This window comes from Miniopterus natalensis, chromosome 3 (assembly GCF_054644295.1).
Source record: "Miniopterus natalensis isolate mMinNat1 chromosome 3, mMinNat1.hap1, whole genome shotgun sequence".
NCBI classification, from domain to species: domain Eukaryota; kingdom Metazoa; phylum Chordata; class Mammalia; order Chiroptera; family Miniopteridae; genus Miniopterus; species Miniopterus natalensis.
In genome coordinates, this window is record NC_142083.1 from 14,976,643 (window position 1) to 15,002,783 (window position 26,141).

At 34.1% G+C, this 26,141-nt stretch overlaps 1 pseudogene; it reads left to right on the forward strand.

The window, feature by feature from the left end:
- The first annotated feature begins 1,998 nt into the window (after window positions 1–1,998).
- Window positions 1,999–26,141, forward strand: part of LOC107545914 (rhomboid domain-containing protein 3-like) — an 80,896-nt pseudogene continuing 56,753 nt past the window's right edge.

A 26,141-nucleotide genomic window follows, 5' to 3' on the forward strand; every position in this document is an offset into this window, starting at 1 on the left:
CTCATGCACTGCAGGTGGATGTAAACATTTATTACAGTCATTTTAGAAAATATTCTCATTTATGAACATGCATCAGTGTTCATCTGGAATGCCGTTAATCAGAGTGTCTTACACCATACACCAGACCTACTGATTTAAACCTACTAATAAATTTAATAGCAAAAATATGTTGGATTTAAAGTTATATTTTCCCTGATACTACATGTGATGATTACCATTATAAAATTTAACTGATTATATTAAACGTTTCTAAGTGCTATGCAGTTTCACAGACTCATTTCTTTATCTTTGAGAAGACATGTTAAAATCTGAAAAATATAAATACATTAGTATACTTTAGAAGCAGGGATGAAAAAAAGCACTAAATGATGAAAAAGTATAAAATGTTATACCTGTTTATTTTTTTTTTATTTAGAGAGAAAAATAAATGCAATTTAGTGACCCACTGGCTTAGAAAAGAAAAGTTATTAATGATGCAAAGGATCAAAAGCAAACTAAGTGTCCAGAAACAGGTTTAGAAGCAAACATTCCTGGAGGCAAAGGAAGTAAATTTCCATGAATAAAGAAACCACAAAATAAACAACAAATACTTCCATTAGAGATACAAAAGTCTCATATCTGGGCAAAAATAGCGCCCTACAAATTACACCCCAGCAGTAAGCTGTCCTCGAGTAACTGAAACCGTGGAATCAAGCGAGCTCCCGGTGGAGGAGCCCAGGCCTCGGGGGCGGTGTGCCCCTTGCAAACAGCCTTGCCCGAGCAGACGTGGAAGTGCTCTTCTTGCCAAATGAAAAGAAAAAGCCCCTTTCGGAGACACCGATCTTTCAACCTATGCACATTTCAGTCTCTCCTGATTTGCGAAATTTTTGTGTTGGGTCATTAGATAATACTTCTATCAGTTACCTTGACAGTAGTTCATTTCTACCAGGTTTCTGATTTTCATTGGAGTTCTTAAGACAACTCTGTCAGAAACGTCAAGTATCTTCAACAAAATAAAATTACTGACTGGCCAAACTTTCCCTCTATCGGATCTTATATAGCAAATCATCTGATGTTTTTCTCTCATTATTTATTTTGATATTTTTATTGGCCAAGTGTTTCAGGGTCTACTGTTAATTAAAAGCTGATACTAAGTGGGTGCTTTGCTACTCCTACTACCTGTGTGAGAATGACCATGAAAAACTTGAGCCTTATGTTTTAACAGAGAAAAGTAGAAGCAATAGTAATCTTAAAAACCATATTAAAGAGTATTTTTTATGTGAAGTTACTGGTAACCTATTTCAACTAAATTTCTTAAAAGACAGATAACTTGTTACCATGAATATCTTCAAAAGCATAAATCATATCTCAAATACAAATCATATACAACACTCAAGGATAAAATTATAGTTAAAATAACACACGTTTTCAAATTTACTTGATAAATTTCTGAAAATCAGAACACTTCTGCCTTGCACATAGTGACTCAAGAGCTTAAAGGGACAGAAACACCAAACAGAAACCAAACAGAACAGACGCAGGAATATAGAGTTTAAAACATAGTTTTTTAATGTGTGAATTTTAAAGGAAAAACATTAGGAAGATTTTATTGTGTTTCACATTGTAGGATATGTTTTTCCCTTTCCCCATTATCATCTACAAATTTCTTGATCTCTTCACATACGGTTTGATTAATAAGCAAAACGTATTGCAGTCATCTATATTTTATTGAAGATGGACTGTTTAATCATTTAGTCCATAAAAGCCTAGTAAACACTTACTGTGAGAAAATCTTTATGTTAGACACCAAAATTATCAAATAATTAACAGAGAGCAATTCAGAGAACTTACATTATTATTTCCTTTTAAATTAGTGCTATTTTTATAACTAAAGAGATTTTTTTTATATACTATACGGATAGCGATTCCATTAAGATGATGAATGTGAGAGGGAAGAGGGCTTGGCAGATATTCAACTGAATCAATATTTTCAGTAAGAAAGGTAAGAATAAAAACGCCATGCTGGTAAGTGCTGACTGGTTTAGAGTCATGGGAAGATCAAGGACTGGCACATTTAGAAATGTGGCCTAGCTGGAGTTGAGGATGATTTATGCCCCTTGATAGTTTATAAATTCACAAAGATTATTCTGGCTGAATAGATTACAGGAGAGTAGTATCAACAGCCCAAGGAACCTGGCCAAACAACACTAAACATGAGCTACAAAGTGCTTTTGTCATTTGTCCTTATTTGGATAATATTGTCATCATAGGTGAAACTTACAGGAAGCATTCATAGAATCTAAGCAACCTGTCCCCGAGGTAGCAACAATATGGTTCTGGGGTACAGAAGACTAACTATGAATTCTTTAAAGAGGAAAATAGGCCCTGGAGTAATGTGATAGATGCAAGTAGTTTCTTAGGTAACAGGATAAAATGGCATCTGTAACATATGGTTCATGCCTGAAACAAGTTAGGTTGCTTGAATTTATTTCGGAATTTATAAACTGTTGCTTTCACTAAATTTCAAAAATCTGAGTCAGAAAAGGGCAATGGCTTTTAATTTATGTGCTATGTATGTTAATAGTCTAGAGTGTCATGTTATATAATTTCAGATAGTTTTCATGCTTTACAAAATCTTAAGCAATATACTGCCTATTGCTTCATGTCTGTAAATCCTAACCAAGTTAATTTCGCAGAGCCTGATTTATTATCCTCAAAATGAACGTAGCACTTTTAGATTAAGGAACAATTACCTTAATGGAAATGTGAGCAATGTTACTCTCTCCATTTTATTTATTTTTAAATTTCCTCTCTTGCTTCAGGACCAAAGGAACATTCTGAGACTAATCTGATCTTACTGGCTCACAACATAAAATGGTGCTGTGGCTTTTTGTTTATATTTAGTTGAAGGGATGCAATTCTTAACATAGTTATTGGGATTTGAACGAAGGGAAATGAAGAGCACCATTTTTCTTTATTCGGGTTTTGAAACTATTGAGAAATAAGAACACAGAACAAGTGGCACGGCCGATTAACACCTTGAATCGTGATGAAGCTTACACTGAGGAAAGTGGCATATGGAACTAATTTTGTCTCTAAGGCCCATGTTATTTCACATTTTATTTTATCTAAAATCAGGTACATGCATATTCATTGTCTTACAAATACTGTAGTCATCCGTGGGCACTGTATTTTTCTTTCCAGATTCATTTATTAGATTTAGTCCCTCCTGAAGCCTTAGAGGGAAGTGAGGAGTAGAGAGAGAAGCTGCTTAAGCACTCACCCCCCCAATACTAATCACTGCCTGTACGCGCTTTCTTTCATTCAGTTACTAGAATGCATGGTGCCTTCCATGAGTTTTTAGAGTCACTTCAAATATTCAACAACAGACTCTGACATTGTTTTGTCCCAAAACACTTCACACTTGACATCATCAGAAATTACGAAAAACAGTGACCTCCATCACAGATTATTTAATTGACGCTTCAGTCAGCTTGTTAATATTTTAGTTTCCATTGCAAATACTGACCACTTGCTCTAGGTGATATATCTGTGAGGATAGGGCTACATAAGATGTCTGAGATTTTACTGCCTGTTTTTTTCCAGGATTTTTATGGTTTCCTGACTTACATTTAAGTTTTTAACCCATTTTGAGTTTATTCTTGTGTATGGTTGAAGTTTGCATGGTCTAGTTTGTATGCTCTCGCCACCTTGGTCAAGTATCACTTGGCCATATTGGAGTGGGTCTGTTTCTGGAGTCCCTGCTCTGTACCATAGATCTATATGCCTGTTCTTGTGCCAGTACCTTTCTGGTATTTTAATGGTTCATTTCCCCCGCATCTATCTGGAAGCATGAGATGATTTTTCTCAAATATTTACTGCAGTAATTTTGTTGACTTTTGGAGATAAATCTCATAATATTGTGGAGCCCCCTAAGTCTGGGTCTCTCTGGGGTTTGACTCTTAATGTTTTTTGTACTGAGCCTCCAGAAATCTGTCAGTTACAGTTCTGGTTTCCTTTGCAGGCGCTGGTTCCAGAGGTGGCATCTGCCTGGGAGTCTGTGCCCAGGTAAGTCATAGCTCCCTGTATTCACTAACGTGTCCCCTCAGTCTCGGAGGTAGCCATTGTCCTGTGTCCTGCTCAGTTTTAGGGATCCAAGAAATGTTGGTTTCTCGGTTTGTTCAGCTTGTTATGTGTTCACATGGAGTGTTACCTCCAAGCTCATTATGTGCAGAACTGAAAGCTGGAAGTTATTTGTTTTCTTAAAGGTTTTTGACTACATGTTGTAAATTAGGAGAGGAAATGCTAGTTGTTATGATGATTTTATTTATTTGAAACAAGTTGAGTGCATCAACACAAAGTATCCTGAAAATAACTATAATCTGGAGAACATTGTGCTTTAGGATAATAAATGTGTGGGCTTTATAAATGCACAGTAATTTTTAATTTGGGTATGTTTTTCAAGGCACTAGGACCCTAAAGTAATGCCAACTAAGGAGAAAATCTGAATCACTGAGGTGCTCTGCGTATGGCTTTCTGACAGTAAACGCTCTGAAGTGTAGCCTTTGCCTTTTCTCTTATAGCATGTTCAGTGGAGTGTTCTCAGGTGGCAAGGCAAAGTGTTTTGTGCAGTAAAGGAAATCCCCTTACTCTGTTATAATTATTTTGACCGTTGGCCATTCAAATAAGCTTTGATGTTTTAAAAAAAAAAAGGTTTATTCATTAGTGTTGATCTAATAGTCAAAGATAAGGCTAAATTATTGACTTTCCAAAATTTTCTTAAGTGATTTGATGTATTTTCTAACCTAGTATGTTTTATTCATCATTTGATATTTATTCAATTTATAGTTAATAGCTTTTTTAAAGTAACACTAGAAAGGATTCCACTTAAATTATTATTTTATTAAAAACTTACAATGTTGACTATATTTTGCATAGTTTAGCTTTTTCCTCAATTGTACATAGATAATTGTAAAATTATCTAGATATGCTGTTGTCTTTGACTTTTTAATTTCAAGTCATATGTAAGTCCAACTTTTCTATCACAACATTTATTTGATGGCATATATTTTTAAGTAACTTTTTAAAAGTTTAATGCATGCACATGATAAAACATGTATGATAACTGAAGCCAAAGCACAAACAAAGTGTATATCTTATTCTAGTTTTCTATTTACATTTGTTGCGTATCAATTAAGACAGAAAATAGAGAGAAACAGTAAAATTTTTATCTTTCTTCTCACTAAGAAAGAAGACATGTTGGCAAATTTTCAGTATAACTGAATTTGTGGTTGTCTCCCTCTCTGTCATCTACCTGTCTACCTAGCTATCTCTATCTACTTTTGAAGTGTCAATTATTCCAAGCATCTATTAATATTTAATAACTTTAACAGGGTGTACATTCCACATTAAATGTCACTTCCAAATACTGGATTTGCCTCTTGAAACCCCCCACCAACACATACATAGCAACCAACCATGATGTCTTTTGATCACATGTATTAGAATGGTGATGATTTGTGTGATTACATTTTCACTTTGTCTCCTTTGCTGAGTCAACCACAAGCCATCTAAGGATCTAGAACTTATATATTCTTCTTGGCTCCATTGTCAGTCTGGTTGGTGTTATAGGGTTAGTAATTGGTTTAAAAAACTGTTGAACACATAAATTTCTTATTTATTATCTGTGACAGTCTAAGTGTAAAATATATTAGAAAAAGGTTAAAATCCATCCCATTCAGGGTCAGTGTGGATAGTTAACTGTGCTCAATTTTTATTCTCATTCAAACAAAACAAATTGTGTTTTAAAAATATTTCCCTGTGCTTTAAATGCTTACTACACACGATGTCTTATTATCATAGCAAAACATGTCAATGTACTATGCATGCTAAAAAAGAAACAAGATTAAAGTTTATGGATTATATTTTGTTATACTAGAAAACAAATAATTTCTAATTTTATATAAAATTATTATCAAACAGCCCAGCCGGGCATGGCTCAGCCATTGAGCGTCGACCTAGGATCCAGGTGATCAGGGTTCGATTCCCGGCCAGGGCACCTGCCCGGGTTGTGAGCTTGATCAATGACTCTCTCATCATTGATGTTTCTGTCTCTCTCTCTCCTTTCCTCTCTCTGAAATCAATAAAGATATATTTAAAAATAAATAAATAAATAAATAAATAAATAAATAAATAAATAAATAAGTAAGTAAAATAAAATTATTATCAAACAAATTCAAATTATAAAGAATATAGAAAGTATGATAAACAATAAAAGCCTTTTAAAATTATCCTCCATAGTGTCACAACACAAAGAAGAGCCACTGTTAATAGTTTAGCTTGTTATTTCAGGAAATTTTTTTCTCTTGTAAAACTATGTGGTAATCAATGTGTATTTAGTTTATATTACAAGATAGTTTTCCATGCATGATATACATGTATATATATGCATGCACACATACCTGTGTGCATATGAGTATAGCTATATGCATAAAATCATGTGAGTATAATGTACATCATTCATATATTGCAGGGGATATATGCATTACAATGTTGTGTCATGATTACAGCTTTCTTATTTAAAATAACTTTGCTAATAATCGAGCTAGTTTGCTCAGTGGTTAGAGCATTGGCCTGTGGACTGAAGGGTCATGGGTTCGATTTTGGCCAAGGGCACGTACCCCTGTTGCAGGCTCGATCCCCGGCCCTGGTTGGAGCGAGTGCAGGAGGCAACCAGTCAGTGTGTCTCTCTCACATCAGTGTTTCTCTCTCTCCCTCCCACTCTCTCTGATAAGCAATGGAAAAAATATCCTTGGGTGAGAGTTTAAAAATAAATAAAAATAAATTTGCTAATACTTTCCCATGTAATTCATTTAAAATAATTTTCATGGCTATGCACTCATCTCAGTATCTCAATCTATATATATATGTGTTTACTCTTTCATAAAGAGGAATTGCCATTGATAAATAGTTATTCTTTCAATGTAGTAGTGAAACTATGATTAACTTAAATAAATTTTCACCACCATTTTCTTCAATATATCTATATCTTCTCCAGTAAGAATAACTAAGTATATTCCTAGTTGTCTAAATCTTAGTGCATGCAGTTCTTGTTTTGGGCCCCGAAGTGTGCCATCTACTGTGTAAAACCTATCATGTTTTTTGAGCCTTGATATGTACTTCAATTATTACAACTATTATCAATACTTATATTGCTTATAATATTGATGATTTTGTGGTAAAATAGATAATTAAAACTACACATTCTATGTTTTTAAACATGCTTTGGATAAATCTTAAATTTTCTTCTATATTTTACCCGTACTTCATGATCCAGCATTAAAAGTTGTGGCAAATATGACAGTGGGAACGAGAGCTAAAAGACACCAGTGACAGTACTGGAAATACATATTTCTGCGTTTCAGTAAAGTGAAGGATGTCGCTTGATAAAAATATTTTCAGCCATCCCTGTATTAAACAATCTACCAGTCAATCAATCAGAAGCTGACATTTTTGTCACAGAAATGTGGCTCAGGAAACTGTGATATATAACCTTATATCTATTTTAAACATATATCTTTTAAAATGTCAATTTTATTACAATTATGTCGTGGAAAGACACAAAAAAACAAACAAAAAAAGGAGTGTGGCTTAATTTTGATAAAGAAGATATATGTAATTGCTCAAGTGTTGAGTATATATATTCAAATGGGCCATCAATAATGTGCATTATAGCTCTTACTGAAATAAAATATTTTAAATAGCAAGATTCTGATCCATAATAACACTCAGTGGCTTAGATTAGTTATAATACAAAAATTTCACTCTTTAAGAACATTGAGATGATTTAGTGGATTAGAAAACAAACACTGCTCCCTGGATACACACACGTTTGTGTATACATATCTATATATAGCGTTACATGCATCCTTTCAAAGGTATAGCATGCATAGTTACATATACTTATGTGCATATATATTCATTTATACAGTAATAAATTCAAATATACTAAGTCAGAAGGTGACTGAGATCTCATGTATTTAAAAAATATATTATCAATGTCAAATATTTTTAATAAAATCAGAAGATGGCTGATATTTGAAGTATTTTTAATAATTATGATAGTAATGTCAGATAATTATAAATAAGAATAAACACAATATTAATCTGTACACCAGCATGATGCACGCATAATGGAACCTCACACAAATGATTTAAATTATGATAATGTAACACTGCATAATTTCCTGAAACTGACATAATTTCCTGGAGCCTACAGATATCAGTACTACCTCACTGGTAACTTTTCAGATAAAACCAAGTATCAGCTATCTCATAATGTAATGAAAGAAACCAAAGAACTCAACATGCCTGCATAATTGTGTATTATATACACATTTTATTTCAAAGTACACACTGTTATATTTTTAATAGTTTAAAAAATGACCTGCATCAGCAGTAATATAGTTGGTTTTGGTATAATTTACACTCATAAGTAAAATGTATTCATTTTTCCTTACTCAACAATTGGTGCAACATTTGTAGGTCAGGCCCTTAACCATAGTCATGTGATAACAGTAGACTGAGAGGCAGGGTCTCCTTTAACCAAGGTAAGAAGCCTGCTTTTTAAATGTACTCCTTATGAAGATTCAGCAAACATGATCAGTCTCTTCTTTGGGTTATATCTAAACCAAGTGCTAAAATAAACATTAAATAATTCATAGAATTAATGGATTAATAGAAATTAATTAATGATATTCTTAAAATCCATTCATGTTGTCACAAATGGCAGTATTTCATCTTCTCTTATGGCTGAATAATATTCCATTTTATATACGTACCACATTTTGTATCCAGTCATCTATGAAAGGACACTGCTTGTCTCCATGTGTTGGCTGCCATGAATAATGCTGCAATGAATAGAGCATGCAAAGTAAAATAAGTTGGACAGAAAAAGTCAAGAACTATATGATTTCACTCATATGTGGGAGACATAACTGAAAGCAGTCAATAAACAAGCAAGAAAATAAAACAAACAAAAACTCATGCACAGAAAACAGAGGGAAGGGGGTTGGAGTTAAGGAGTAAAGGGGGTCAAGTATATGGAATGGAAGGAGATCTGACTTTGAGTGGTGAGCACGCAATGCAATATACAGATGATATATCATAAAATCGTAACATGTAATTCCATTAGCCGATGTCACCTCAACAAATTTAATTTTAAAAAAATGAATTAATGAAACATGTATAGCCTAGTTTTATAACTTTCCACAATGTATTTTTCTGTATTTACAGACCTCCCATTTCTACACAACAAACTGTGTTGACCCAAAACACATAAAACTGCCTTTCTCCCCTTCCCAGCCCACTCTCTCTCTCTCGCCATCAGCTTCTCTCCCTAATCAATTCCCCCATTTGGGGACCTACCTATTGTCCAGTATGACATTGCAATTGTTTAGGAACTGCTGTTAACTGCTACTCTTTTATAGAACTAAACAAAAGTGAGAAAGCAAAGATACTGTCTTTATAGGAGGAAGAAAAGCGAGGGCGTAAAACGTAACACATATGAATAACAATATATAACTAATAGGATATTGCAAATGAACAATGAATGAAAGACTAAGTGATAATAAAGAAAATGCTCAGTCTTTGGTAAAAAACTTCAAACTCCAGATGTATTAAGTAGTTTTCTTAAAGCCATAAACAAATAAGTAAATAAATAAATAAGAAGAAAGGCAAAGTAAGTTTAGAAAATTCATAAAAGCAATCATTTTTTGGTATTTTATTAATATTAGAATTAAATTTCTCTAATCTTTTCTATATTTAGCTTCAAATTCTTTCCTTCTTTAAGTTGTTTGTATTTTTAATTGGCTCTTCGGCACAATATAAAAAAAAACAAGGTAACTGTGAAGCAATTATTATCTGTTTTCTGACTTAATTCATTATATCACCAATCCAAGCACAAAATTTATACTTTTCAATCCAGTGTCAGCAGCACGACTCATCCGGTGATCCAAGTCACACCACCAGCCTAACTTTCCCCTCTTTTTCACCAATATTAAATGGATCACAGTGCCTGATTATGACCTATGTACGTGTCACTGAAATTTCTTAACTCATCCCTACTTGTACCACCATTACCTTACTCTAAATAATCATGAACTTGGGGTGGAAAGATACTTTAAAATTCTACTTACAGTCATGTCATTATCCTGCCTAGTTATTTAATTATTTCCCATTAGTCTTAGCTTTTTCAACTTTGCAATCTTCAATACAGCTTAGAAGAACCTTCCAGGCGAGCCCCCTGTGTTTTCATCTTTAGATTATGCCTCATTTCTTCATTCCCTATGACCTAGCTATATTTTATTTTATTTAGTTATTCAGATATGCTATGATTTATCCCTCCTTAAGGCCATTTTTATTCTATTCATCACCCTAAATAGAAAAGGTAATACATGCTGAGGGTTTTCCCTTAATTATATACATGAGACTTCTCTCTTGTCAGTTTCAACTTCTCTTGGATTTTTGTCTTTTTAGTCTTTTCTACTATAATATATGAATCGTCTTATTCTGTGAGGCCTTTTCTCATATTTGGAGTGATAGGTATAAGAATCTGGTTTGAACTTAAAGAAAAAGGAAATAAAAGGGCCTTTCAGCCTGCCTTGGAGCTCACTTTAGGCCTTTCCCAAGAATGAAAGTGTCCTATAGCCTACCATAGTTCACCAGTGGACGCTCATTATATTTAGAACAGTGATTCAGAATAACTCAGATAATTTTTAATACAGTGCATACTTTTAGCATTTACCACCTAGGAACCTCCGGAAAAAGTAATAGATTGTTGAGGTCAGGTCATCCTGTATTCTCACCGTTTCTCTTTCTTTCTGAATATTTCCAGCTCATAGCATTCTTTGTGCAGTGTCACTTGAGCAAGACTTACTTGTTAGTAGGTTTGACAATTATGGTTTAAGATCCTTTTGATATTTGCGATTCTAGAGGTCACTTTCACTTCAATTACTTCTGAACAATATTTTTTTCTCTTTTTTTTTTTGCACCTTTTCAAATCATTATGTTACCTATGCTGAGATTTATTTTTCTTGTGTCCTCAAACCTTTAGTTCCCATTTCAGCATTTGTCTTCCTCCTTAAGGTTAAAAATCTCAGTTTCATCTTTTAAAAGGAAAGTAATGAGACATATTATTCTGTTGCAGTAGATATTAGACTATGGACATTTAAAAGTAAAGGTAACATATTGTAGCTATATAAATGTTACAACTAAAATGAGACGAGTTTGCAACTTCTCAGAACTTGGTTATTCTATCAGAGAATATGTATTTCAGGCCCACTGACATCAGACTATTGCTGTACTAGACTAAGGCTGCCTCTAAAAATACCCTAACTGATGTGCAAATGACCAACTCCCCATGACTCAGTAATTTGGTTCTTAGGGAAAAATGGGGAAGCCAGATTGAAGATAGGACTAGAGATGGACAATGTCAAAACCAGCAGACAGATAAAAATAGGGTTTTTAAAGAAAAAACCCTGAGGACAAAATGACATTCTGAAAGTCACTCATAATGAGCAACAACAAAATAAAAAAACATGTTGATATTTTTTTTTTCTTTTTTTATATCTTTATGTTTTTATTTTTTTCCCAAGATTTGTTTTATTTTTTTATTTTTTTATTTTTTTATTTTTGTTTAAAATATTACAGATGTCCTTTTTTCTCCCCAATGACCCGTTCCACCCCGTCCCATCCCCCTCCCCAGTCCCTCTCCCCACCATAAGAGACCTCCTAAATTTTGCTGGGTTTTGCACCTTTCTAACATGAATGCATACCTTTGCTCGTGCATAATAAATGCATTTACATGTAAAAGGCTAGATACAAAGCCAACACTGAGTTAATTACTCAAGCCTTTCCTAATATTAATTTTTACCATTATCTAGCACCCCCCCCTCCTGCCGCCTTAACTAACGTGCTTGTATTAGGCAAGAACTTGCTCAAATCACTCTCCTTCAAAACAGTGTATTTTAGCTGAAGGAAATGAAACTTCATCAGTAAGTATCACATAGACACTATCTCTCTACCAGTATTACTAAAGCAAATATGAACTACACTTCTGCTATGGCTGTTTAATCCCTCTACCAACATGGTGAGTCTCTTAGTTGCTGTATCAATTTCTTTGCAAACACTGAGTGGATTACTGATTATATAAATTCTCCTGGTATGTCAATTTTTCAGTAAGGTACAGATTTTAACAAACTGAGTAGACATCGAAGGGATAACATTTTTCTCACTTTATGGATATTTTAGACATAACAAAATATGATTTTTGCAAACATAAATGAGTATAATTTATATAGTATTCTCTAAACCTAGTAGAAGGAAAAAAGTTCTGCCAGAGAGATGTAATATTACATGAGGTATTTTTTCAAGAAATGTCACATTTTTTATTCATTTTCTTAGCTATAAAATTATTTTCAGTATAAAACGTCAACTTTAAAAAATCCAGTGTGCTTACATAGCTTGCTTTCGTGTGTAAGCGAGGGTAAATTTAGCAGCAATTTAGATTAATCACAAGATAATTATGTTGAGCATCTGCCCAATAGTTGTAAACTTCTAAAATGACATATTCAAAATCTGCTTTGTCATTATTGAAAAATACACATTTAAAAGTATATGTTCAGGTTGTTTGAAGGAGTTTTTTAAAAAAAAAGTGTTTGGTTAGTAAATGATTGCAAGACACTTTTTTGAATCATATCCTGACCTAATGACATTTAGGATTTAATCCCTCTTAAGGATTTAAATCCTTCTTAAGGATTTAATATGCCCCAGCTTTACCTTTATTACAATATTTATCTGTGCCTCCTCTTTGGCTGGTCACAAATTATTATTGCAATCTATATCTTTGAACAATAATTTATTAAGAGCTCTTTATATACAACCTAATATTTAGTCTTCTGTGGCGTATGAAAGGTTGAAGAAAGTATGACTTTCATACTTCTCTCTGTAGCCCTATATAGCATAGCTACATGCATAAACACACAAGCTTCCCCAATCTCACACTTTCTTTTCAATAGTGTGTATATTGTAGTATATTTATTTGTGTGTATGTGTGTTTGTATGTATGTATTTATATTTAAAATATAAAAATTTATATTACAAAACACATTGTATATATAACATATTATATATATTATAAAAATAACATAATTTATAAATTGCCCTACTACTATATATTAACAATTATAATAATGAATATAATTATAAATACATAAATATATTAGTTATACATGCTATGTAAGTAATTAATTATCATTATCTATATTTTATGATGGTATGTATTTGACCCCCCTTCCCCTAAGAAGTTCTTAAGTTACAGTGTTTGCTTTGCAAACAATTCTGATATATTTATCCTTGCACATAGATGGATTATTTCTGTTGGAGAGAGTCCTAGAATTGGAATTATCAGAATACTTTGCAGGCTGCCTGCCTGCCTCTTTATAGTGCTATTGTCACATAGATGTTCTTGCTTCTCCTTGAACGCTTGGCTTTCAGTTAGAATTTAACATGGGGGCAGAAATGCGGTCGTAGCCCGGGAGGGAAGGGAGCCCTGGAATTGAATCATAGCGTGAGGGAAGCCTCCATACTCTCCTGTTTCTTTCCCGTCAGTCTGTCACTCTCCACTTAAAAGGGTGACAAAACATACAGATACTAACTAATGCCCCCTTTCCCGCAAAAGTAAGCCTGGCCTGTCAGCTACAAAGGTCACATTCAGTTTCAGTCTGCCTGATCGGTTCCCCCTGAGGTCTCGTATTTCACCAACCTGACAAACAAATAAAAAGCCACAGTCAGATTCAGCAGTTCCCAGAGCTGCAATCCCACTCTGTGGCCTGCTATCTGGGAAGCACATTGCCTCTGACGGATGCCTTGGACCACTTCCAGGAATCCTTTGATGCTTCTGCCTCCAGGGAACAACCACCACTTGTAATGAAGCAGCCTTGCTCCGCCCTGCCCTGCTCCTGTGTGCCTTTTAATTAGCCCAGGGTCGCACACTCTGTTAGATAACACAGTGCATTTCGCGCATTATGAGATGTAAAATCCCAAATTGTCCAATAAGGGAACTAATGATCTTTGAACTAAACAGACTGGCATTTTTGTTTTGAGAGGGATATACCAGTAACCATCTGGGGTTATTTTAAAGCCTTCATCTGTCCTCTCAGCAGCTTCAATTGAACAATATTAATGCTAGGTGGTTCTTATTTTAGCTTCATTCCTCTCAAACCCAAGAGCAAAGGTTAATTCCTTTTCTGGCCTTTGTGCTTTGGCAAGTGAACATACTGAATATTAAATGAATGAAAATGACTAAGCATTGCCTTTTTTTGTGTACTTAGAGTTACCATGAGAACAAATATTATAACCTTTCTTTTCTTTTAATAGAACCCTTAATAACACTAGGTAAAATGAAAGTATACAATAATGCTTTTTTTTTTCTTCCTGTTAATTTTATTGTCAGCTTGTTGTCTGAGTATATAATTGGCTTCAGCAGCAATCTGTATTGTAATGTGTAAATGTCCTCTGTTGAAGTTTTGTTTATGGTGGACCATAAGATTCAGACAGAGAAACCTGCTTCAGGAAGGAGATCTTATACTGCCTTAGCCTAATTTGAATTAAATATAGAAACAAGAGGGTGCCTGTTAGCTATATAGCTGTGTTAACGGGAGGGAGAGGTTCTCATGTCCCCCAGCAGCTAGTGGGAGTGGATTTCTTGCTATATTCTAAAAAAACAATTTTCTGAGACTGGCACGGGAGAAGGAGTGATTTTTACTTCTGTGGAATCACATCCCTGAGTTTCCAAAGTCCCATTTCCCTCTGTCCTGCCAAAAAAGAAGTGTAGCTGAGGCTTCAGTAGAGGTAAAATTGGAGCCAGTACCCAGTTTCCTTTCCATGTTGGAGCTGAGTCCAGTCCACCATCAGGCTAGCTCAGCTTGTTTCCCACTGCAGTCCATTAGTATATTAGTGGGGGTCTGCGTGGCCATGAGCCACATGGGCAAATGCAAGAGAGCCAGGAGCCACACGAACACCAACATAGCACAAACTCTTTTGTTTAGGGGATGTGTATTTACAAATGTTTGTGTGCTTGCAGTAGCCATGGCCATTCTGGCCATTGATTTCTGTTCACAAGTGTGACCGACAGGCAAGTACCTTCTTTATGTCACCACCACTTTACTAGGCATGCGTTGTTGGGTCCCTTCCCACGGTGTTTTGCAGGCAATAGGCTGGTGGTTCCCTGGGGAGTGCAAAGTTACAGTTTCCTGGAGAAGCTGCCCAAATGACATGCCTACAATGTCGGGCTTCCCCCTTTGCTCCTTTCCTATTATTAATAACTAGCTAATCACAATGGTATCACCGGCTGTGTCCCATTGCTTCTGAGTCACCTAGCAAAGATTTTCCTGCCAGGTGTGTTCCACTCTTCCTCAACTACCTATAAATCGCCCAGCCTCACTTCTGAAATCTAAGACCCATTCCCCCCTTTTTCTTCCTTTATCGAAAATGTCTTATATACCCAATTTGCCTCACTGTCTTAGAATTTTCATGGATTTATCATGTCTAAGTGCATACTCCATGCGCATGTCTCTGTTCATTTGGTTATAACCCAGCCAGCAGAATTAGAAGGTGGGAGGAAAGTATTAATATTTATTTAGCCCCCACATTCTCTTCCAGCACAAACACAACATGTATGATTTTTATTGTGGCTTTTTGTTCCTTTTGCATCAGTGTTTGAATATGTGGAAGCATATGTAAGCTATGAGTTTAAATAATAACTCTCTTCTATCTACCAATCATGTATAATTATATTAAATAAGAAGCTCATCCAAGGTGAAAAATTTGGAGAAAAAGTATAGTAAATTAGGGAAGCCAAGAAAGTGTGGATGAAAAAGGGCCAAATGCTGAACCTGACAAGCTCAGTGAAGTCCTGTGTGGCGGCCTTGCAAACTCAGAGACTTAAAGTAACCAAATAAGATGGTCTGAAATTAAAACTTTTTAACTAAAAGCAGTTCATGGTGGGTAGTCAAGTCCTAAGGCACTATTTTTGCTAACAAAGGTCAATTTTCACTTTAACTAAGCCTCTAGGATAACATACCTGATAAACATGCCTTTGCAAAAACAAAGTAATTTCCCTGTTTCTGGGGACGCCTCAAAACACAGGCATCACACCAGAGCAGAGACCATAAATCCCCTCATTGTTACTGTTATTGTGTTAATCGTTGACTGTTAACTATCCTGTACCAACCTATGTAAAAAAGTGTCTGTCATTTTACATTTTATCTAATCCCAGAGGTCCCCCCCTTTGCTTTCACCTGCTTCCCTAATCTATCACCAGTGATTTTCATGTAACCCACTTACATCTCCTCTTTTGATTGTAATGTATAAAATAAGGTGCAAAACTGCCATTTTCCCAAAGCATTTTCTTAATCTGTTAAGATTCCGCTTCCCAGCAATTATTGTCAGTTTGGCTCAGATAAACTCATAAAAATTATCTACAGGTTTGAACATTTCTTACTTTGACAGAGGAAAGATTTTTAAGAAGTGAAGAGTCAGCAGTATCAAATGGCATAGGAAGCTCATATAAGGAAAAGACTAATAAGTGTCTGTTACATTTAGAAGCCCTTCAGAGTGTCTAAGGCATGGTTTTGCTGTGCTCTTTTTAAGACCAGGCTCTCCAAGGATCTGGTGTCCTATTCCTGAACTCCAGTGCAGTGATTATAACAATGCTATCTGCTGACAAATCTTCTTGCCTAAACTCAGCCGGGAAGTTATTAAACAGATACTTGTTGAGCACCTACAATATCCCGTAAACGGAACTATTTGTTGACTGAAAAAATAAAAAAAAAGTAATAACCCATTTCCCACTCTCAAAATGGTCATAAGCTAATTAGAGAAAAATAAGTTAATCAAATTAAGAGCACACACACATAAACTTATGGTTATACATTGTGAGGAGTGCTATGAAAAGATTTTGAAGTGTACTATAATAAATATAACAGAACCAATATACTGTTCAGCAGTTGTTTAGGGCATGCCTTTCTTTGAAGGTAACTTTTAATCTGAGAGATAAAGAATAAATTAGTATCAGGGGAAGAAGAGAGAAATTCCAAGCAAAATAACACCATAATAAATGTAGACAGTAGGCATTTGGAAAACTATATTTATAAAACACATGTCCATAAACCTGACATATAAAACAATCCTATATCAATGAAAGAAATAAAAACAAAACAAACCAAATATTAAAAGAGATTAATGTTTGTACCAGAAAATAATGTCACTCCTATTTGAAGCAGTGCCATTCAAAATACAAGATGCTTACCAATTTCTTCTTTGTTTTGTACATTGGGAGGAGTTCATTCTACTTATACAGGCACTGGCTAAATAATTATTATCATTATTGATAAAGTTTTATAGGTAAAAGCTCCTAAAGAGTCTGGATAGAAAAGTCATATAGCTGTTTTTATGCCAGACAAATACAAAAGTCACCAAAAAGTACACATTCTCTTTGACCTTATAATTTGGACTCCTAGTAATTTAACAATAGCAAATCATTGAGTGCATGAGTAAAGATTTAGCTGTAAGTCAAGGGTGCAATATGGTTTATTTATTGTAATTTATAAGTAGACAAATAGAGGGCAGCTATCGAATATTAGATGGTAACTGTAGTCTGGGTTTTATATGAATAAATATTTATGTTTCAGACATATACTTATTACATATGATATGTTCATGGGATAATTTTGAGTTACAAAGGTTTTAAAAGACAGGTGAAATTTGGCTTTAGTATTTTATATATACACCATAGTCTTTGTTCTGGACAACATCAACATGTCACACCATAGATGTAGACAGAGATGAAAATATATCACAAAATATAAAGCTACACCTGGCTGGTGGAACATGCATATTTTATGGCTTTCCATTTTGGCTTGGTTGGATATTTTACTTGTTTTGTAATAATCATCTGAATAATTTTTACTAATAAAACAAATTAAAATCATAAAATGACTAAGTTACCATGTTTGTGGAATATTATTGAATGATCAATTTAAATATGTATAATTTTTTTCTTACATTTCTCTTTAAAGGACTGTTAAGAGTGTCTTAGAGTAACTTATAGTAGCTACTTTCCCACCAATTTCTCATTTTCTTTTAACTTTTTAGTGACTTTCTACTATAGATAGCTTGCTTGATAAAGACTTGAGGAGTGTAAGTAAAAAGATTAATAGGTATTTTCTATGCTCTTTAATCAAACACTGTGACAGTTTTAAATAGGACAAGCAGTAGTGAAAATCCAAGATAATAAAGAAATATTAAATTAGCCTTAGTAATTTAATTGTATAGAAATGCGAGGTAACATAACGGAATAAATAAGAAAAACTTATTTTTGGACAAAGGAACAAAGGCATAAAGAAATGTTCCAAAATAGTATAAACAATAAAGCTCAATAAAAGTAAAAAGAAAAGATCCTAGAAGTTCAAGATGAGCATTTTTTCCTCTCTCAGTGCCTTCCTACCTCCATCTATATAGCACATTTCCTTTAGATTAATTTCAAATTAACCCGTTTATCATTTAACTCCCCTGCTCAAAGTCATTTAGTCACTTTCTATTACCAGTAGGCTGAAATATGACTACACATTATAGAACTTATGATGCTTAGTCATTTGGCTGCAATATATGTTTCTAATTCTAATCACCAATACCAGTCAGTAAGAAATCATTGCAGCATGTAACGCTAACCCATCGTTCCTGCTCCTACTGCTAAATCTCTAAATCTCACAGGTCAAGAAAGCTCATCTGGCTTGTCCAAGTTCCAGAACTGTCAACTGGACCGTAGTTTTGGTGTAAAGAGTTTTCAAAGGTATTAATATTTAGAAGCATTTATATGTGGTTCAATTCCCTTTCATCTTCTCTCAAGGCCCTATGTAAGACTTGCTTAAAAATAAACAGGAATTCATTCCCCAAATATCTACACTCAGGACAGGCCTTGTGTCTACACCAATTATACCTGAAATATGGAAATAAATATTCATTCACTCCTTTGTATTTCAGGCGCACACTTTGCTCAGATTGTAGAAGGTGACATAGAGAGTCCGGTGCGTAAAATGGAAGACAGTCACTCTGTGAGTTTGTTTCTTGGCCATAACGGCATTACCTTATCTAGTGTCCCTCCCAATTGGATCAAACTTCTACACTGGCATTTTTAAATAAATTCTTAGATAGTAATAAATATTCTGGGGAACTTAGGGCTGTCTTATTTTGTTTCCTCTCTATATAAGTACCTAGAAACTTTATATAGAGTGATAGTAGGCCAGTAGTCCCAGTAATATCCCATAGTGACACTGTGTTTTAATCACACACCAAGTCACATTACTGGAAGCATCTAATCTCTCTACCTAACCATTTATCTTTCAGTATCCAGAGTATATGTATATTTATCTGTAGCTCCAGATCAACACAGTGTTATCAACAGAACCTTAATACAAAAACAAAAGACAGTAGTGATGGTAATATATTTTATTTGAATGAGATATTTTCAATAATGACAATATAGTTTCCTTAGATTTCCACATTCTCTGCACATTTCTCTTACTGATTGATAATTATGCTTTCAATGTTTCCTTTCATGAGGAGTTGCAAGTGTTCAAAAACAATAAATAATTCATGCAAGAACATTTTCAAGTTAGAGTTCCATCTCAATAGCGTGACTAAAAATAGAACAAGAGGACATTCCTCCCTAATCATGAAGCTGAGATATTTTGCTCCCTATGGCCGGTGTTTTGGCATTAGAAAAATATATGGTCTGGCATATGTGTCTATAAGTACATCCATCTTCCTATCACCACGTATTTAAAAAATGGAAATACATTCTTGAAGAAAGGAGAACCCTGAAATGTACAATGATGGTATATTAAATACAGTTTTCTATTATATATTATGCAGTTATGCACTGTTAACATTTTAACATGGGCACATATATCCATTATTTTATAATTTGTTCATTTAATCAAAACATATATCAAGCATGTAAAACTATATTCTTTTTATCTTTCCCCTAATTAGCTTTCTCAGATATATAAAGGCCTAAATTGACAGTATCAAAATTATTTGTTCTTTCTCCATTATTTGGGTATTTTTTACTATTTTATCTAACCTGGCAGCTAAATCACAGTTCCTAAATATCATCAATAATTTTCACTCTCAAACCATGATGTTTCTATCTTGAAAATTTTAAGGAGAGGGCATTACTGAGCACTAATGATTGCCAAAGAAAATGGAAAGCAGTGCTACTCCCAGTATCAGATAAGAAATAAGCTTCAGAGTGGTGAGTAAGAAACGCTCAGGCCACAGACTCCTCAGCATAATCAAATTCCTTGTTGACAAGAACACAGCCTGAGTGTGATCCAGCCAACAGGTGGGCTGGCGAGTGGCGTATTCCAGGGAGGAAAGCCCAAGTGTCCCCACGCTGTGAAATGCAGTGTGGCTGCGCTTACCCTCCAGCTACTTCAGCTTTTAGACCGTTACAAGCAGAACATGTTTCTCAACTCCAGTGGCCGTCACCCTTCCAGGCAGAATCATTTTGTTCCAAGTAAGTTATGGGAGCTTAGAGATGGCTACATGTTCATCAGAGATATTTTAATGGGACCATGGTTGTACATGGACTTGCTACAAAGGGGGAGTTGTCAAAAGGGGAAACCTCTTGTAGCAGATAGATCTTGGAGGTACACAAAGTCACCAAGAAACTTTTCAAAACCTGAAAAGAAGTAGTAATAAATAACCCTGAAGCATGATTAACGTACTTCACAATGGTACATAACTACATATAAGAAGGGCTGGAATTGAAATCATTCAACAACCAGCACCATACAAGTACTAAGGTGAGGATAGACATTCATCCTGGTGCTGGAATGTGGGTCAGGAGGACATTTCTGTGTCCAGCATCAAGCATGTTGGGTGCTATCTGTGGGTTGGTACTGAAGCTACCGAAGGAGGGGACAAAACTCTTAATGTAATGATGGCAGAGACAGGATGTGTGGATTTGGGAACTGGCAGCAGTAACTATTTACCAAAAGAAAGAAAGCATTTCAATATTTTAAAAGCTAACATGGATATAGTCTTGCTCGCAAGCTGAATGTGATCACTGCATAAAGAAATTTTTAAAAAAATGATATGTCAGTATTCTATGAAGATCTGAAATTGAATCTTAGCTGACTGAATGTATTTGGTTACTTCTTGCTGTCAGGGGCATTTTGGATTCTCAGAAAAGAGTTATTTTAGAATATCATTAAATGTATTCAGGAAGCGGCTTCTCTGCTGATGGTGCAGCAGGAGTAGAGGTTCCAAACTTCAAGAAGGAAACAAAGTCCAGGAGCAAGTTATCACATTTTTCTTCTTTGTTCCATGACCCTTTTTCTGCCACTGCACATTCAGCCCAGTGAAACCAATGATTTTAATGCATAAAACATATATTCTCTCAATGGTTTTTCTAATGGCTGAATCACTGTGTTACAGATAACATTTAATAGCAAAAGTAAAAGTAATCATTTTACCACTAGTATTGGTAGCTATTTAGTTTATAAAGGTGTTGTGTTTTTTTTTGTATATATCTTTATTGATTTCACAGAGAGGAAAGGAGAGAGAGAGAGAGAGATAGAAACATCAATGATGAGAGAGTCATTGATCGGCTGCAGCCTGCAACCCGGGCATGTGCCCTGACCGGGAATTGAACCCCGATCGCCTGGATCCTAGGTAGATGCTCAGCCGCTGAGCCACGCCCGGCTGGGTGTAGCTATTTAGTTTAGAGAGGCCATATGTTTTATACACCTCTGCCTTTCCTGGTTAGTTCTGTTTCTATAGCATAATTAGTCCTATTTAAGTAAATGGTGCCACACTTTGTTTAAAATAGAAGTCAATAGGTATTTATGACATGCTGCGAAAACTATGTACTTATTTATCATTTATTTGTTGAATGGGAACCTTGTTTTTCATTTGTAGCATACATGGGTAGTCTATTTTATTTTAAATGATAAACAGTCACATCAAATTGAGGCATATCTGTTCTTCTACTGAGAGTGATTTTAAAAAATCTTTAGATATTATAGAGTCTACAAAAGACATGTACAAATATATTGCCAAATAATAATTTTTAAGATTTTACCCTTTACATTTGTGTATATAACCATCATGTTTGTGTACAAATATATATATGTATATATGTATGTACACACACATTTATACATATACATTATAGTGGTCTCAACATTTTTTACTAATATAGGGGTGGGCAAATGTAGGTTTACAGTTGTAAGTATGTGAAACACAGTTTATTCCTGAATTATTATTTATTTATAATTGTATTATTTTCCATATGAACTACTTTTGCCCACCCCTGTATTTTATAAATACCATTACAAATTACAAATAATCACTATTTTAATAATTGTGCAGCATTTAAATAATTATGCATAAACTATTCACAGGTAATCTATTTTGAGATATTTGGATTTTTCAAATATTTTGCAGCTGGCATGAATTTTTTTGTTTATACAATTTTCCTTTTGGTATTTATTTCTTTCATGATCGATTATTCAACATATAATTACCAAATGTATGGACATCTTTGTAAATTGAATAGTCTAAAAAAATTCAAATTGTTTTAGAAACAAATGCCCTGGTTAAGTACACTCAGACTGTGCATGTTCATTGTGAAAATTGAGAATGGGCTCAATAAAGTCATTTAAAAAAGGGGAAATTCTGTATCCCACCATCAGTCTCCAAGATTTAACCACAATTAACACTCAGAGTAGAGAAGTTTTGTTTTATCATCTCTTTGGAAAGCTCTCTTTCTCCCTACTTAGGTATTTATTTAAGTAGAACAATGACTTTCAACCTTTTTCATCTCTTGGCACACATAAACTAGTTTCTAAAATTCTGCAGCACACCAAAAAATCTAATAGATCTAATCTGACAAAAATAGGTATAATTTTGATTGATTTACAAAAAATAATAATAATAGTAATTATCTACCATTTTTGCTCCAAAGTGACTTTTTAAAAAGGCAGGTATATATATACTTGTATATAAGGATTTCTGGTACCAAAAATCTACCGATCAGATACAAACATTATGCATCGTGACCAATAAGATACAACTGTATTATAATACCTATATGTTTATAGTTCAAGACAGAGCATTCACACTGGATGGCTATTGTTGTGTTGTCTGTTGTCATTTTTTCATTTGGCGATGGAAGGGAAAAAAGGTCAGTACCCCTGAATAAAGTCAGGTATTCCATGTTCTAAAAATTCTCACTGAGGTAGAAGATGATAGAGGTTGATAGATTAGATAGATAGATGATAGATAGATGATAGATGTAGATTCTAGATAGATGATAGATAGTTTGATAGATAGATGATTGATGGATGATAGATGGGTTAGATAGATGATAGATGATAGAGATAGATAGATGATAGATAGATGATAGATAGATAGATAGATAGATAGATAGATAGATAGATAGATAGATAGATAGATAAGAGATAATAGATAGATAATAGATGATAGATAGGTTAGATAGGTGATTGATAGATGATAGATAGATGATAGATAGGTTAGATAGATTGATAGAGGATAGATGATAGATTAGATAGATAAATGATGATAGATGATAGATGATAGATGATAGATAGATGATAGATAGATAGATAGATAGATGATAGATAGATAGATAGATAGATAGATAGATAGATAGATAGATAGATAGATAGATAGATAGATAGATGATAGATAGATGATGGATAGATAACTCAATCAATCTTAAATATATATTTTGGAACTAACTGTGTTATTTGCTATATTGCTGAAAATGTTGACATATATTTCCATGTTGATTCTAAAAATTACTTCCTTCCATTACTACCAACATATTAAACTAAGCAAACATATACATCATATCAATTGAAAGTGCAAAATTGCCACATAATGTATTAAATCTTTTCAGTGGGAATAAAGTGAAAAATTCTATGAACAAAAATTAAAAAGTACCTTAAGTCTAGAGCAGTTATCTATCAAGGTGAAACAATTCAAGAGGAAATATATGTCCTAAAAACTAAAGATATTATTTTACCATAATGTCACAAATGGAAAAGTATTGGTCTGTAGGAAGTGATGACAGGCAGTCAGATTCATATATACAGGACCCTGGAAGGTCTGTTCCTCAATAAAAAGGATGTCAAGTTAATGAAACATCCCATCAGTCCTGGTCTGAGTTGTGTCCCCCCAAAATACTTATGTTGAAGTTCTAACCTTTAGTACCTCAGGACATGGCCATATTTGGAGATAAGTTCTTCACAGAGGTAATTAAGTTAAATGAGGTCATTAGGGTGTGCTCAGATCCAACATGACTGGTGTCCTGATTAAGAAAGAAAATTTGGATCCAAACATACACAAAGGGAGAATATCATGTGGACCTGAAGGTGGTCATCTACAAGTCAAAGAGAGTGGCCTCAAAATAAGCAAACCCTGACAATACCTAGATCTCAGCCTTTAGTCCTGTGAGAAAAGGAATTTCTGTTGCTTAGACCACTCTGTTATGGCAGCCCTAGCAGACGGATCTATGTACCATCTACAGTGCGGCTAGGCTTTGGTGAGGGTATTTGGTGATGAAAGGAAAACCCAATCCATAAACCATAAGAGCATAAAATTCAAATGCGCTTTTCCAAAGTAGAGGATAATATTCCAGGTTAAATATAGAACTAGAAAAACCTGGGCATCTTGACCACATATAGGAAATTAACACTTTTCTTACAGAAATTCTGTATAATGTAGACAGAGGAAAATAATTTCTTGCTTAAAATGTGGTTATGAACAAAAAATTAGAGTATCACATATTACTGAATCATTTTAAAGGTTTTCACACACACAACAAAACACAAGGTTTATCATCTTCAAAAATATAAGAAAATAGAGAAAAGTTGAGAGATGATAACATGTTTTATATAATAAAAGAAATAGAAAAAGAATTAACAATGTAAGAAAAATGAGAAGCATAATTTGGAATAAAGTGACATAATATCAAGAGAAGTAAAATGTATTTGTTGAAATATGAAACATCAATTTATGGATTCTTTCTTAAAAGATGAGTAGAATTCTTGATTTTATGAAGTCACTATGCTTATAATTCAATCTCTTTATTAAAAGTCAATAGACGTGAGAAATTTCAGATGAAGAATCATAGTTTATTAATTCATTCATGATTAAATAAATTAGAAAAAAAAGATAATTCCTAATAATTTAAAGAAAATAAAAACAAATGAATCTAACTATATATATCAAGTTGTTAACATAACCACACTGCAGAAGGAATTATTTCTAGTGTCTTGAGAACACTATATTCTCACAGTTTATTCTTAACCAAGTATATTTTATAATCAAATAAAACTGCAAATAAATCTTAATTTTTTTCTGTTGTGATTTGTTCAAAGTAACACTTATTATTACTTTGAAATATATATGCATATTTTTGTATTGATAGAAAAATATAACAATTAAGCAATTAGCTAAGATTAGATTTTCAGTCTAAGAGAACAAAAAATGAAAGTTTAAAATCAAGGATATTTTGTAAACATGCTATAATAGTAAATATATATTTGAGATATTAATGTAAATGCATGAAGTTTTAAAAACACATCTTCCCTATCACTAAAATGACACTATTGGCACATGAGCTAAGCAGCCATGATGGCCAAGACTTAAACTAAATAGGGACCCATCAGTAAGAAATCCTATGAACCAAGGCAGGTCTAGCTACTGTGCCTGTGAACATTCCACCTGTCAGAACAGAGATCAATGCTGAGCTGTGGCTGTTGCACGCACTGTTGCTCAAGGAGCCCAACAGGTCACTGAACAAATTAAGCAACATCCGTGTGGGCTGCTTCTCTGTTTTGCCCCTAGGAAGGCTGTGTACTTCTAACCATCTTCACAAATCTTTGTCCGTTAAGCTCCTTATCTTCTCCTTTGGCCTGGCCAGTCAAAACAGTAATTGCAGCCTCCTGGGAGTTAAGTGGTGACTCCTGACCTCTGGTACTTTGGAGCCAGCTCTTCAGCTGTCTCTT